Source organism: Lithobates pipiens, unplaced genomic scaffold (genome assembly GCF_037356315.1).
Source record: "Lithobates pipiens isolate NorthernLeopardFrog02 unplaced genomic scaffold, aLitPip1_a1.2 Scaffold_19, whole genome shotgun sequence".
Classification (NCBI taxonomy): domain Eukaryota; kingdom Metazoa; phylum Chordata; class Amphibia; order Anura; family Ranidae; genus Lithobates; species Lithobates pipiens.
The window spans coordinates 278,315,485-278,331,104 of record NW_027507764.1 but is presented as its reverse complement, the minus strand read 5'-3'; the positions used below and the strand labels follow the sequence as shown (position 1 = coordinate 278,331,104).

Below are 15,620 nucleotides of genomic sequence, written 5' to 3'. Positions count from 1 at the left end.
TACTGGGCAGCCGAGACATTCCTACAACTTCGCTGCAGCTAGCGGAAACTCAGTTAAGTATTGGGTACTGAGGAGGTCTGCTGCACACAGAAGGCTTTTTATCTTAATGCACAGCATGCATTAACCACTTAAGGACCAGGCCTCTTTTTCGGACTTGGTGTTTCCATGTTTAAAACAGTTTTTTTTGCTAGAAAATTACTTAGAACCCCCAAACATTTTATATTGTTTTTTTTTCTAACACCCTAGAGAATAAAATGGCGGTCATTGAAATACTTTTTTTCACACCGTATTTGCGCAGCGGTCTTAGAAGCGCACTTTTTTGGGAAAAAATTCACTTTTTTGAATAAAAAAAATAAGACAACAGTAAAATTAGCCCAATTTTTTTTATACTGTGAAAGATAATGGTATGCCGAGTAAATTGATACCCAACATGTCACGCTTCAAAATTGCGCCCGCTCGTGGAATGGCGTCAAACTTTTAGCCTCAAAAATCTCCATAAGCGACATTTAAAAAATTCTACAGGTTGCATTTTTTGCGTTACAGAGGAGGTCTAGGGCTAGAATTATTGCTCTCGCTCTACCGATCGCGGCGATACCTCACATATGTGGTTTGACCACCGTTTTCATATGCGGGCGCTACTCACGTATGCGCTCGCTTCTGTGCGCAAGCTCATCGTAACGGGGTGTTTTTAAAAAATTTTTTTTTTTTTTCTTATTTATTTTTACACTTTTTAAAAATAAAAAAATAAAATGGATCACTTTTATTCCTATTACAAGGAATGTAAACATCCCTTGTAATAGAAAAAAGCATGACAGGTCCTCTTAAATATGAGATCTGGGGTCAAAAGGTCCTCAGATCTCATATTTGGGCTAAAATGCAAAAAAAAAGAAAAAAAAAAATAGAAAATCTGACATTTAAAAAAAAAAATACCTTTAAGAGGTATGGGCGGAAGTGACGTTTTGACCTCGCTTCCGCCCTCCTATGGTATAGAGACGAGTGGGGGCCATCTTAGCCTCACTTGTCTCTATGCCCAGCAGACGGAAGGACCCGATCGCCTCCGCCGCTACCGACGGCTCCGGTAAGCGGCGGTAGGTGCGGGAGGGCGGCGGGAGGGGGGGTGGCACCTCTCCCGCCGCCGATAGCGGTGATCTCGCGGCGAATCCGCCGCGGAGACCACCGTTATCGTACAGCCGACCGCCGCCTGAAGAGATGGATATCTCGGTTGTGGCAGCAGCTGCTGCCGTTACCGAGATATCCCTCTTCAAAAAATGGACGTACATCGTCGTGCGGCGGTCGGCAAGTGGTTAAGATAACTAAACATTTCTGACTTTACAACCACTTTAAAGTGGCGGTCCACCCTGAATTTGTTTTCCATTAATTGACTTTTTTAACCTATAAATAAACATTTGGAGGAAATTTTTATTTTATACTTGGCAGAAATGCCCAGTTACTATGTAATCGTCCTAATCTACTGCTTCCTGGTCAGTGGAGTTCCTCGTCATTTCCCAGGCGTCTGTGGGCAGTACTGTGATCAAAAATCGTGTTATTTCCTGACCGTTCCTTTGTTCCCATAACAACGGGGTGGGACATTCCTTGTCCGCGGCCCGTTGTTATGGCAACTTTAGAAACGATCGGCATTGTGGCCAGCGGTGAATCGCACATTAGCGAGATTGAGAGGTGCATGCTGGTTACCCAGCATGCACCTCTCCAATGCTGATCCAGGTGGAGATATTGATTGGGCTTCACATGCCCACAGTCATGATGGCAACGGCCACAATAGGAGGGACAAACTTGTAAGTATTACATTTATATTCTCAGCCTTTTGGCTAAGATCAAGTGTAGTATCTGTTCTTATCAGATGCCAGAGGAGGCTCTATGCTACTCCTTAGTGTGGGGAGGGCAGATGCAAATCCAAGATTGTCATTACACCTGGAAGGGCAGTTTCAGTAGTGACCGGTGTCTGGGCGCCCTCAGTGAGGTAGAGTCTGAGCTGTCCGGAAGGGTGCTCTTGGTGAGGATGAGTGCTGCAATGGGTCTGCCCAGAGGGACAGGTCCCTGGCATTCTGGCTTAGACTCGGGTAGTTCTAGCTCCGATCAGTTTTTCGGGCGAGAACACTGGCTCCCCTTTCCCGTCGGGGAACGGTTAGTACTTCCTGAATGTAACTGGGTATGAGTGATGGGAGCCTGATAGCAAGGGCTCTCCCTAAGCTCCCAGACCTTCATGCCTTCCTGCTTGGGGTGGGGGCTGCACTGGTGGGGTTGGTCAGGGTTGGGACGAAAAGCCTGTGGTGAATGTGCCCCTAAAGTGGCAGTCCAGGGGTGCTGTACAATCGCTGTGAGGGTCACTTTGATTTATGGCACTATGTTCACTTTACCATACACAAGGTTTTTCACACTTGCCTCTAGGACCGGGCCTTTTGGCTAGGACCGGAGGGATTTTTTTTATTCCTAGCCGAAGGGCCAGCTATTGTATTGCACAATGGTTGCTTTCACTTCTCCCACTACCTTCTCCCCCACTTTCTATTTATTTACCCTTCATTGTGTGATGAGTAGGGTGTGGGTCCTCAGGCCTACCTTGCAAGTCTTGGGATGGGGCGGACATGGCCTTTTGGCTTAGTTCACCCTCTCTCTCATGGGGTCTCCCTTCGGGGGAGCCTCGCAGAGTACTTGGGTCTGCTTTGGCAGACCCTCCAGAGAAAGGGGGTCCGTCTGGGTTAGGCCAGATGGACCCGAGTGAAGTACCTCAGTCCCCATCTGGAGCCTAACACACCGGGGGATCAGTTTGAGGTCCTTCTGATAGAGGACTAGTGTAACACCTGTTGCACATTTTGTGTCACCTGTTTGTGTGTGCACTTTTTTGGCACTGGGTGGAATTTTTGGGTGTGTTTCACATGCGATAGGCTTTTCAAAAAAAAAAATCTACATTTTAGAAACATCCACAATTAACCTTGTATACTTGTTTTTTTATATAATAATAATGCCTGGATCAATTAAAAAAAAAATTGGCCGGAACTCTGCTTTAAAGACTGATGCATATACACGATCAGACTTTCCGGTAGACTAGGTCCTATGGACGGAATCTGTCGGAAATTACGATTGTGTAACCAGCTGACTTTTTTTTCCCCAAGAGTCAGACGTAGAAATAAAACCTGTTTCAAATCTGTCCGACGAACTCAACTCGACTTTCTAGCGTGAAAACCTGTACTCATCTGTGTGTTAGTCCGACGGACCAAACATGCCGCATGCTCTGAAGCAAGTACAAGACGGAAGCGCTCGGTCTGGTAAAAGCCTTTTAAAAGCCCGATTTCCATAAATGCTTACAATTATTTTTTAGACTCATAACTTAGAATTTTATATTTCATCAATATATATTTTACAATTATTAACCACCTCAATACAGTGCACTTACACCCCCTTCCTGACCAGACCAATTTTCAGCTTTCAGCGCTCACAGTTTGAATGACAATTACTCAGTCATGCAACACTGTACCCATATGAAACTTGTGTCCTTTTTTCCACACAAATAGAGCTTTCTTTTAGTGGTATTTAATCACTAGTGGGTTTTTAATTTTTTGTGCTATAAATAAAAAAAATGTACATTTTGTGAAAAAATGCCATTTTCTTTGTTTCTATCATAAATTTGTGCTAATTAGTAATTTTTCTTCCTACATTTTGGGCAAAATTTATACTGCTACATATCTTTGGTAAAAATAACCCACATTGACATGTCCCTGCCTACTAATTTTTGAATAAAAACACATAGATATTTTATTTTAACTAAATTTCCTCTTTATTCTGGTTAACAAAATAAAGAGGAAGGCTACACTGGTGACGCTTTTGGATTTTGTGAAGCCTTTTGTTCCCCAAGGCACACATCAAGTCAGTGGAAAACAAAATTGGCATCTTGCGGAGTCCATATAATGGGGAGCACAATCTGGTCCAGGACTCCCAGAGATCAGGAACAGCAGCAGTTGACCCCAGGCTGTGGTACTACAATAGCCTGCGTCTTTTGTCAGACCAGACTGAAGTGAGACAATCTTTTTTGACTCTTCCATGCAGCCTTCACTCCACGCTGCCCTGCAGCCTTCCCTCCACGCTGCCCTGCAGCCTTCCCTCCACGCTTCTCTGCAGCGTTCCTTGGAGTCTGTGCCTCTGGTTGTGGACTTGTGGCAGGAGGAGGAGTAGGGACTTGATCATAAATATGGCTGATTTCAGTGAGCTGGCCCCTAAACCCCTTCTGAAGGGCCTCAGCAAAAATACTCTCATAGAGGAGGCATTTGCCCTTCTCCAGTTCCACCAACCTGGTGGCCAAATGCATACCATAGGCCTCTTCAGCATTGGGGGGTACTGAGGAACTGACTGGCTTCCCGAATGAGAGCAAGTGATTCCTCCTCTGTTCTGCTCACCTTCCTGGGCCTTTTGGTGGGGAGGCACCTGGCATTCTGTGAGGCTCCTCCTGGGCCCAGCCTCTTCCTGTTTGCCACTGGGCACAGCCTCCTCCTGCCTGCCACTGGTCACATCCTCCTGGCTGAGCTCATCCTGTGTATAAAAAAGGGACATATTTCTATTTTTTGCTTCATCAATTGCACACAATTTTCAGCTCATGACTTGCAAATTTACTTTTAAAGAAATAGAAAAGACTATCATTTTTACCCCAACATTTTTCTAGCTGCCCACCAACGTTTTACCAACATTTTTGTCCACTACTGTCTAGTGATATGTATACATAATTGTTGGGATAAAATCATTGATTTGTAAGCAATTCAAACTTTTTAATTACCATCATTAATATTAGGACAATCAATATATCATAAAAATATACCTGGCTCCAGCTGGGCGCATCCACTTCCTCAAGAATGGAAGGACCCGGTTCTTCCTGGGAAGCCTCTGCTAGGGTGGAGGGAAGGCTGCAGGGAAGGGTGGAAAGCGATTCCCTCGCTTTAGTCTGCTCGTCCAGAAAACGGAGTTAGTGGAAGTACCACAGCTTGGGGACATTAACTCCATCTGCTGCTGCTCTCGATCTGAGGGAATTCTGTATCTTATTGTGATCCTGCCTGTACATATTCTGCAAGATCCCGATTTTATTTTCCACATCCTTAATGTCTGCCTGGGGGACTCGAGTCTTGACAAATTCCAGAAGTGTCCCCAGTGTTGCCTTCCTTGCTTGTTGTAATAAAAAGGGTTCTTGACCTCCCACAAGTTTTGGTTATCTCAATATAGGTCAATAAAATGGGACAAAATAAACATGCTCTTTAAAGGGAGTCATTTTTCCTGAACACAATACAAAAACACTAAAGTCAGTCCAAACTCAGTCTTATCTTATCCCAATGTAGGGCACACACACAAACACACACACAGATGAGAAACAAAAACACCAATGTCAATCCAAACTCTCAGTATCTTATCCCAATATAGGCCTCAACTTTGAAGCAGTATAGACCACCTTCATTTAGGACGCTCTCTACTTCTGTTTGGACGTATGTACGATAGCATACTAGCTTTATATACACTGCGTGTGTGTCAAGCTCCGCCTGTGTCCCCCACGTCGCCCTCCCCTGATGTTCTGTTCTTTATGGTGAATTTTCCCCGCCCATTCTCTCTTCGCTGCGCAGTGGGAGCATATAGATAAAGATGGAAGAGTAATTCTCAGGAATTAGTGCGGAGGAAAGCCCGGAGCCCCAAATATCCAGATCCAGGAGGAGATTGAAGGCCACCAACATGACCTTTGATGAAATGGTGGAGAGGGTGGACATCTTGAGGAGGGAGGACTTAGATGGCAAAAATGGTCCGTACGCTTGTCCCAGTTTGCAGAAGAATCAAAAAATGTCATCAGTTACGACCACTCTGAAGCAGCAATTTGCGTCTAAAGACCAATCGAGAAAGCGATGGTCCAACCTTAAAATGAGGGAGCCGGATCAGTATCGAAAAATCAAAAAGGTGCTTAAAAAAAGTAAGTACTTGTCATGTTTTCTTATTATGCTAATTGACTTGCAAGCTGCTCCATGTGCTTTTCGTTCGTAAATATTGTTCGTTTACCAATAAATATGATGTACCGTATTTATCAGTGTATAACACACACTTTTTCCCCCTGAAAATCCGGGGCAAATCAGGGGTGCGCGTTATACGCCGATAGCGTACCTCACCGAGCTGTCATGTTCTCTCCACTCCAGCTCCACTGCTTTCACTCGGCTCTCCCCGTCACAAACACACAGTCCCGCCGCCGCCACCGGCATTGGACCAGTATTCTGCCTATCACAGGAGCCTATGGCGGAGGTGGGACTGTGTGTCTGTGTGACGGGGAGAGCCGAGTGAAAGCCGAGGAGCTGAGTGAAAAGGACATGACGTTACACACACAGTCCCGCCTCCGCCACCGGAATTGGACCAGTGTTCTGCCTATCACAGGAGCTGATGGCGGAGGCGGGACTGTGTGTGTGACGGGGAGAGCCGAGTGAAAGCCGAGTGGAAAGGACATGACGTTACACACACACAGTCCCGCCTCCGCCACCATCATTGGACCAGTGTTCTGCCTATCACAGGAGCCCGATCGAGGAGCGAATGGCAGAGGCGGGACTGTGTGTGTGTGTGTGTGTGATGGGGTGAGCCGAGTGAAAGCCGAGGAGCCGAGTGGAAAGGACATGACGTTACACACACAGTCCCGCCACCGGCATTGGACCAGTGTTCTGCCTATCACAGGAGCAGATGGCGGAGGCGGGACTGTGTGAGTGAAAGGCAAGGAGCCGAGTGGAGAGGATATGACGGCTTGGTTATTTCCTGATTTCAGGCTGCTGGAAAGAGAGATGGGGAGACTGCAAATGAATGCATTTTAATATTGAAGGCATTTTAAAGGAAGGCAGTTTAAATGAAGACAGTTTAAATAAAGGCATTTATCATGCTGCATTGATGACTTTTTTTATACTTCATTGAGGACAATAATCAGGCTGTATTGATTTGTTTTGGCTGCATTGAGGACTTTTATTTAGTCTGCAAATGGACAATTATCAGGCTGCAGATGGACATTGATGGGCACTGACCCTTAATTTGCTTCAAAGGTGTCATTTTAAAAATGCTTTTTTCCCGAAACTTCCCTCTTAAAATTTGGGTGCGCGTTATACACCAGTGCGTGTTATACGCCGATAAATACGGTATTTAGCTAGTACAGGGATACACTTACATTTTGGTCTTGATAATTTCTTATTAAAATGAGTTTAGGATATTGTTGTGTAGATGTAATTGAAACTAAACATTTTTTAAAACTTGATTCAGTGAATGTAAGGAGAGGACACAGCAGATATTTACACATCTGTACTCAGGAGCACCAGTGTAGTGTGGGACACCAGAGAACATTTTTTAGGGTAACCCACACAGGGGCTCCGGTGGATATTTGAGGTGTCTCCATCTGTAAGACTTGGCCAAAAAAAGTAAGTATTGCAGTTTGGTTAAAAGGGAATTTGAATCATGTCTTCAACATGGATCTTTTCCCAAACAGACAATTGTACATCATTTCAAAGCAATGTTTCGTATTCCTGTTTCTGGACTCAAATATAAGTGTGCTAAGTATATATTTTGTTTCATTTCCATAGGGGAGAAAAGACTCAGACAACAGTCAGAGGATCCCAGGGCCCCCTGACCTCACCAGCCTGGTTAGATAGTTAGCCCGAGCTGCCCCGAGGGTCTGGAGGAAGGAGAGGTGGAGGAAGTGGGTGATATCTGCACCCCACCAGCTGAGTGTCTGACACCCCAGCTTCAGGTAATCTATTTATGCCTGCATATTTCTAAATACATATTTTTTCTGCAATTTTAGGTGATGTTCTGATTGTGGAAGGGCAAGCGGCGGACCCATTTACCACTGACAGCGCCCAAAGACTCGCTGGGCAGATCATGGCCTAGAACGGCCAGATCGATGCCATGAGAAATTGGCTTGACATCATGCAGCAGGAAATTAAGAACATGATCAATGTTTTGGGGAGAATCTAATCCCTTTTTCCCTAAAACGCAGTCGATCATGTTCTTCATTTCCTTTTGAGATGAGAACCTTGTTTTTGTTTTTATATCTTTAAAATTTAAAAAGCCAAATTTTGAAGATGCACATGGTGTGTCAACATGTGCTATCTGCCATCAGGGGATCTCAATATACCTGTTTTGTGGTTGCAACCCCTTCCTCATAATGCTAGTAGGTGAGAGGAAGTGATTACACCCACAAAACACGTCAATTGATCCCCCTTGATGGGAGATAACACATGTTGACATTACCCATTTGGATTCCCAATTCGTGTGTATCTTCAAAATTTGGCTTTTACAAGGGTGACATCACCTGCAAGTTTTACATGTTGAACTTTGTAAGTTCCAGAGTTGGGTATGTTATTATTATTATTTTTTTAAATACTTGCTTAAAAAAAAAAAAGAAAATACCAAAAAAAGAAAAAAATGTGGCAAAAAACAACAACTTTATATTGAGTAAAAATGATAAAACACAAATAAATTTAATAAAAATGACGCTGAATCACGTTTTAAAAAACGCACATGTTTGAATGTGCACAGAGTAAAAAAAATTAAAAAGACAAAAATGTGTGGCTTCTTTCAATATTCAATACCAGTTTTGGAATTCTTTTTGTGTTTACAGTGACAAAGGGGCTTATTTACTAAAGGGAAATCCACTTGGCCCTACAAATGCACTAGGGGACAGCCAAAAAGAAAAGCAAACAAGAAATAAAACTCGAGAATTAATCATTTTTTATTTTATTATTAATATAAAGGTTAAATATATTCTGGCATTGCAATAGCCCCCCCACCATTAAAATAATTTACATATCTGTCCTGTACTTGACGGGCAGTTTGGGGGGCCAAGCCAGTACTGCCAGTATCCAGGCCTGTGAGTTCAGATTCTGCACTAAGTCTGGCCTCAGGTCCAACTGAACATATATAAGTTTGGGAATGCTATCTTCAAAAAATTATGAAGTATGCAACAGCACATGATTATAAAATTTAGTTTATAGTCCACCATATTGATGGCTGTGAGAAACAGATGGAACCAGTTGGCAATTATCCCGAAGGTATTCTCCAAATCTCTTCTTGCTCTGACCAGCCGGTAGTTAAAAACCCTCCTCTCCGGTGAGGGTTCTTTGGGGGAATGGCCTCATCAGGTGCCCGCCCAGACCGAAGGCTTCATCTGCGATGAATACAAAGGGGAGTCCCTCAACGTTCTCGGCATCAGGTGGCAATCCCAGGCCACCAGTCTGGAGACGCTGGCAGAACTCCGTCTGGGCAAAGACTCCTCCATCCGACATCCGGCCATTCTTCCCCACGTCCATGTACATAAATTCATATTGTGCCGACACCACCGCCATCAATACTACACTATGGAACCCCTTGTAGTTGAAATATTAAGACCCAGAATGGGGTGGTGGCACAATGTGAACATGCTTCCCATTGATCGCTCCTCCACAGTTGGGAAAGTCCTAATGATTAGCAAAATGGGAGGCCACAGTCTGCCATTCCCGTGGCATGGAAGGAAACTGGCGTCAAACAAGGAAAAAAAATATAGAAGTACTTTTAAACATAATATTGCAAGTAGATTACACAAAAACATTCTTGCACAACAGCAGTATAACAATTTTTTGATGTAGTATTTAAAAAAGTAAAAAATATAAGGCCCACTTATCAGATTCCTCACCCCTCTGATGGCGCATTGATAAAATTGTATGGGGGAGGGTTATGAATTCATTTTAAGGCCACACATTACATTTTTGGAGACATACGAGGGGCTGGGGGAGAGTTAGAAATTTAAGACCACACATTACATTTGGAGACATTTTGAGGGGGTGTTTCAGGGACAATGTAGCTGACAATATACATTGTTAAAGGGACTAGGCTATAGCTGTATATGGGCTCATGATTCCATGCTGGGGAGGTTAGTGAAGGCAAATATGCATATAGGCCAAAAAAAGTTTAAAAAAATAAAATCCTGAATGCATGAAGATAAAGGGGACATTCACAGCATATTCCAATCATGGTAATTAAGTAATGATGAAATTAATACAAGACATTAGCAAACCTTAAATCCATTTATCCTGAATAATAATAGTACCTGAATAATGGCAGAACAAGTCTCTGGGATAATGATCCCCAGAGCCTGGGGTGAGATGCCTGCCATGAACTTGCCATGAGGTCCTGAAGGCTTCTCCCAGTCACCAAGTACCGCATTGTGTCAATTAGCCTCTGCTCCGGAGTGATGGCTTGCCGCATGCAGGTATCCTGATGGTGATATAAGGGGTCAGCAAAGCCAGCAGACGAAAAACGGAGTCCTTCATCCTGAGATAATTCCTGAAATCCTCAGGATTATTCTCATGAAGCAAAGGCATATGTGGGAATTGGTCACGCTGGCGCAGCCAATTCTTTTCCCATAAACTCCTCCTCGTCCTGTTCATGGACTGGTCTTGGGTCAAAGTATTAACCCCAACACCAAGCCCCCACACAGCACTAACTCGAGAATGAGTACCTCCACACACCATGGCTTCAAAACTAAATTCCCTGAAGAACAGCAAGGCCTGTGAAGAGCGACCTGAAGAACAGGAATGAGGGGACCGGAACGCCCTGATATACAGGTACGAACTGACCAACACGCACTGAAAACCAGATACAAACCCACAAACTGAACTGCAGAAAAATTATCAAAATAAGCTGCAGTCTGAATCGTCTCTAAACTTCTACTAACACGGGATAAACACAAGATTAGCAGAAGGAGCCCAAAGGGTGGCGTACTGGGTCTTGACCTTCCTTTTTCTAGTCCTGTCGTATGTGCTGTACGTCCCTGCGCTCAAAACCGGCGGACTTTTGGAGTGATAGTGTGTGGGAAAATCCGTCGGAAAATCTGTCGGAACTAGTCTGCTGGAAAGTCAGATCATGTGTAAGCCTTTCTCTGACCCTTGTAGCTTACAAGATAAAATCTGTATTTTTTGCTGGAAAATTACTTAAAACCCCCAAGCATTATATTTATTTTTTAAGCAGAGACCCTAGAGAATAAAGTGGGGGTTGTTGCAATATTTTATGTCGCACTGTATTTGCGCAGCGGTCTTTAAAAAACAGTTTTTGGGGAAAAAATACATTTGATCAAAAACTAAAATTAGCCCAATTTTTTGATAATGTGAAAGATGATTCACCAAGAATCCTGAGAGAATCATGGTCTTTATTCTAAATATATATATTATAATATATAATATGGGCTGAAAGTGCACACTCCCAGCTGCAATATGAGAGTTTCCACATCCAAATCGGAGAAAGGGTTTAGGAATCATAGCTCTGTAATGCATAGCCTCCTCTTTTTCAAGGGACCAAAAGTAATTGGACAATGGACTCTAAGGGCTGCAATTAACTCTGAAGGCGTCTCCCTCATTAACCTGTAATCAATGAAGTAGTTAAAAGGTCTGGGGTTGATTCCAGGTGTGTGGTTTTGCATTTGGAAGCTGTTGCTGTGACCAGACAACATGCGGTCAAAGGAACTCTCAATTGAGGTGAAGCAGAACATCCTGAGGCTGAAAAAAAAGAAAAAATCCATCAGAGAGATAGCAGACATGCTTGGAGTAGCAAAATCAACAGTCGGGTACATTCTGAGAAAAAAGGAATTGACTGGTGAGCTTGGGAACTCAAAAAGGGCTGGGCGTCCACGGAAGACAACAGTGGTGGATGATCGCCGCATACTTTTTTTGGTGAAGATGAACCCGTTCACAACATCAACTGAAGTCCAGAACACTCTCAGGGAAGTAGGTGTATCTGTCTCTAAGTCAACAGTAAAGAGAAGACTCCATGAAAGTAAATACAAAGGGTTCACATGTAGATGCAAACAATTCATCAATTCCAAAAATAGACAGGCCAGAGTTAAATTTGCCCAAAAACACCTCAAGAAGCCAGCTCAGTTCTGGAAAAGTATTCTATGGACAGATGAGACAAAGATCAACCTGTACCAGAATGATGGGAAGAAAAAAGTTTGGAGAAGAAAGGGAACGGCACATGATCCAAGGCACACCACATCCTCTGTAAAACATGGTGGAGGCAACGTGATGGCATGGGCATGCAGGGTTTTCAATGGCACTGGGTCACTTGTGTTTATTGATGACATAACAGCAGACAAGAGTAGCCGGATGAATTCTGAAGTGTACCGGGATATACATTCAGCCCAGATTCAGCTAAATGGTGCAAAGTTGATCGGACGGCGCTTCATAGTACAGATGGACAATGACCCCAAGCATACAGCCAAAGCTACCCAGGAGTTCATGAGTGCAAAAAAGTGGAACATTCTGCAATGGCCAAGTCAATCACCAGATCTTAACCCAATTGAGCATGCATTTCACTTGCTCAAATCCAGACTTAAGACAGACCCACAAACAAGCAAGACCTGAAGGCTGCGGCTGGAAAGGCCTGACAAAGCATTAAGAAGGAGGAAACCCAGCGTTTGGTGATGTCCATGGGTTCCAGACTTAAGGCAGTGATTGCCTCCAAAGGATTTGCAACAAAATATTGAATAAATAAATATTTTGTTTGGGTTATGTTTATTTGTCCAATTACTTTTGAGCTCCTAAAATGTGGAGTGTTTGTAAAGAAATGTGTACAATTCCTACATTTTCTATCAGGTATTTTTGTTCAACCCTTCAAATTAAACGTTACAATCTGCACTTGAATTCTGTTGTAGAGGTTTCATTTCAAATCCAATGCGGTGGCATGCAGAGCCCAACTTGCGAAAATTGTGTCACTGTCCAAATATTTATGGCCCTAACTGTATGTGTGTGTGTGTATATGTATATATATATATGTACAGGCAGCGTCTAGATCCACTATTGCTAAGTGTATTTGTCAAGTCATTGGGCAGGTTTATAGTTTAAAGAGGAAGGTTCCTCCTTTTCGTACCTCCTGGGCGGTGCATCATCAGGCGGCTCAGATCTGTAAAGCCGAGACATGGTCTTCAGTTCATACATTTACCAGATTTTATCAAATAGATGTTAAGGGTCAGGAGGATTCTGCCTTTGGGCGCATCGTACTGCAGGATAACTCCAATTACTTTTTGTTGTGTCCCCCCCCCCCCCCCCCCCACTTCAGTTGCCATTGCTATGGGACATCCCACGTATTAAGTACTACGACTCTGTGTCCCCTGATGTAAGAAAAGAAAATAGGATTTTTAAAACCGCTTACCTGTAAAATCCTTTTCTTTGATGTACATCAGGGGACACAGAGGTCCCTCCCTTCTTCTCCTTATACGCTTTGATTGCTTGGCTACAAAACTGAGGACTCCCAGTAGTGGGTGGGGGGGTTATATGGGGACACTGGCACGCCCTTTAAGGCGTGAACTTCCCAACACCTGACACGTAGTAAGTACTACGGCTCTGTGTCCCCTGATGTACATGAAAGGAAAGGATTTTACAGGTAAGCGGTTTTAAAAATCCTATTTTCTGTGATTAAAAATAACATTGTTGGCATGACATGTTAAAAACAAAACATGATTCAATTGAGGTGATATTGGTAGGGGAAAAGCTGGTTGGTGGTAGAGGCGTGGTGAAGAAAACGCTACATGTTAAGCGCCCTTAAGCGTTTATTCAGGAGCTAGCAGTGGTGCACAATATAAGAAACAATATATGCATGTAGGCCTGGCGTTATCTTGCAGCTCAGCGTGAAGTTGCTTCTGTAATTTTTATTTCCTCAGCTTATATACATTCTTGTCAGACAAAAAACAAGGCATATGCAAAACATCTTATTCTGACAATGTATGAGCTTTTAGCCAATTTAGCAAGTTTAGCAATTAATCATAGCTATATTGGGTATCTTGTTAAACGTCCTTTTCGAGACGGATGTTGATGTCATGTCTGTCTTGGTTGCAGTTCTCTGAAAAGAGGCACAGTCTTTTTATAGCTCTTTGCAGCTTTAGTATGGGGGGAGCTAGCAGCTATCTGAAGTAGAGTCCAGGTTAAAAAGCTAAGCAATGACATATTACATATTGAAATAGGAATTTTAGCATTTTACCTGATACCTTATGTGATACCTTAATCACATCCATTACAATAAGCAAAAGTAAAAACACAGCAGCTCTTCAAACAGGTAATAGCAGCGGTGTATAGTGGTCACAGCAGATCCTAGGTGTGCAGACAAGATACTCTCACCCCCCCTTGGAACAACTTTCCATCTCCTAGCTCAGTGTCACAAGTTGCACGTGATTGCTATACAGCCACGCCCTGACATGTTTCGTCATTCCGACTTAATCATGGGATTCCATGATTAAGTCGGTTTGATGAAATATGTCGGGGCATGTCTGCATGGCAATCACATGTAACTTGTGACACTGAGCTGGGAGATTGTTTCAAAACTGAGGGGCAGGTGAGAGTGTTTCTTTTGTCTGCACACCTCGGGTCCGTCGTGACCACTATACACCGCTGCTATTACCTGTTTGAAGAGCTGCTGTGTTTTTACTTTTGCTTATAACAAATTTGTTTGATGCGACTACAATGTTTGAAGATCTTTGAATGTTTTAATTAAACTGGCTTGTTGTTATCACACTATTTGGAGCACTTTGTTATTTACATGTGGAGAGAGCCTGATTGATGTTCACGGTTGGATACCAGAGTTCATTGAACCCCTTTGTGTGTGGTTGAAAGCATTTAAGCCAAGACAAGAGTGTAAAGCATTGGAAGCTGGTGAGTGAGCTTTTTGAGGGGAGCGGAGTCACTTTCACATACTGGTGTGTGGTGGAAGAAATGAGAAGACACTTTACAAGTTTTAATGCTGGAAGAATTTGTTTATGGACTCTTTATTATAGTTACCGTAATTTGTTCTTATCACACTTAACACTGGGTGGTGAATATTTATTTATGCATATTTGTTAACCACTTTGCACCCACGCTATAGCCAAAAAAACTGCTACAGTGCGGACACTATTTGGCGGGAGGACGTTCTTGGACGCCCCCCTATTTACTTCCCCTCTGCGCACCACCGTGGGCACGCATCGGACACAGCCAGTCACAGATCGCTGTAAACACCAATCACAGCGGCCGTTTACAGCGCAATCCACGTGTCCAATGGGAGATTATCTCATATGTAAACATATGAGATCATCTCTCATCGCCGGCTCTTCCCTCCTCACACAGACAGCGTGTGAGGAGGGAGAGATGAACCGCTGCAGAGGTGCAGCGGTTAGTGAAAAAAAATAAAAATAAAACGAAAATAAAGTGCCCATCTGTCCCCACTGCCTATCTGTCCCTAGTGCCCCTGTCGTCAGTGCCACATAGTGCCATCTATCAGTGCCACATAGTGCCATCTATCATTGCCACATAGTGCCATCTGTCATCAGTGCCATATCAGTGTCTTGTGTTACTGCCATCTGTCATCAGTGCCATCTGTTATCATTGTCACGTGTCATCAATGCCAGGTATCATCAGTGCCACGTATCCGTGCCACGTGTCATCAGTGCCACATATTCGTGCCATCTGTCATCGGTGCCACGTGTCATTGTCCTGGTGCTCCAGGGCCTTTAAAAGTGTAGTTGGTAGTCAACAAGTTAGATTTTGTTAGATTTTCTTTTTTTTTTCCACTAACCGCTGCATCTCTGCAGCGGTTAGTGAAAAAAAAAATAGAAAGATGAAAAT

At 43.5% G+C, this 15,620-nt stretch overlaps 1 protein-coding gene and 1 pseudogene across 6 annotated transcripts in view; both read left to right on the top strand.

The window, feature by feature from the left end:
- MARCHF6 (membrane associated ring-CH-type finger 6) overlaps positions 1 to 15,620 on the top strand; it is a 1,566,402-nt gene that overhangs the window by 275,608 nt on the left and 1,275,174 nt on the right. The window lies entirely within an intron of this gene.
- On the top strand, positions 1,807 to 1,915 carry LOC143999750 (U2 spliceosomal RNA; annotated as a pseudogene).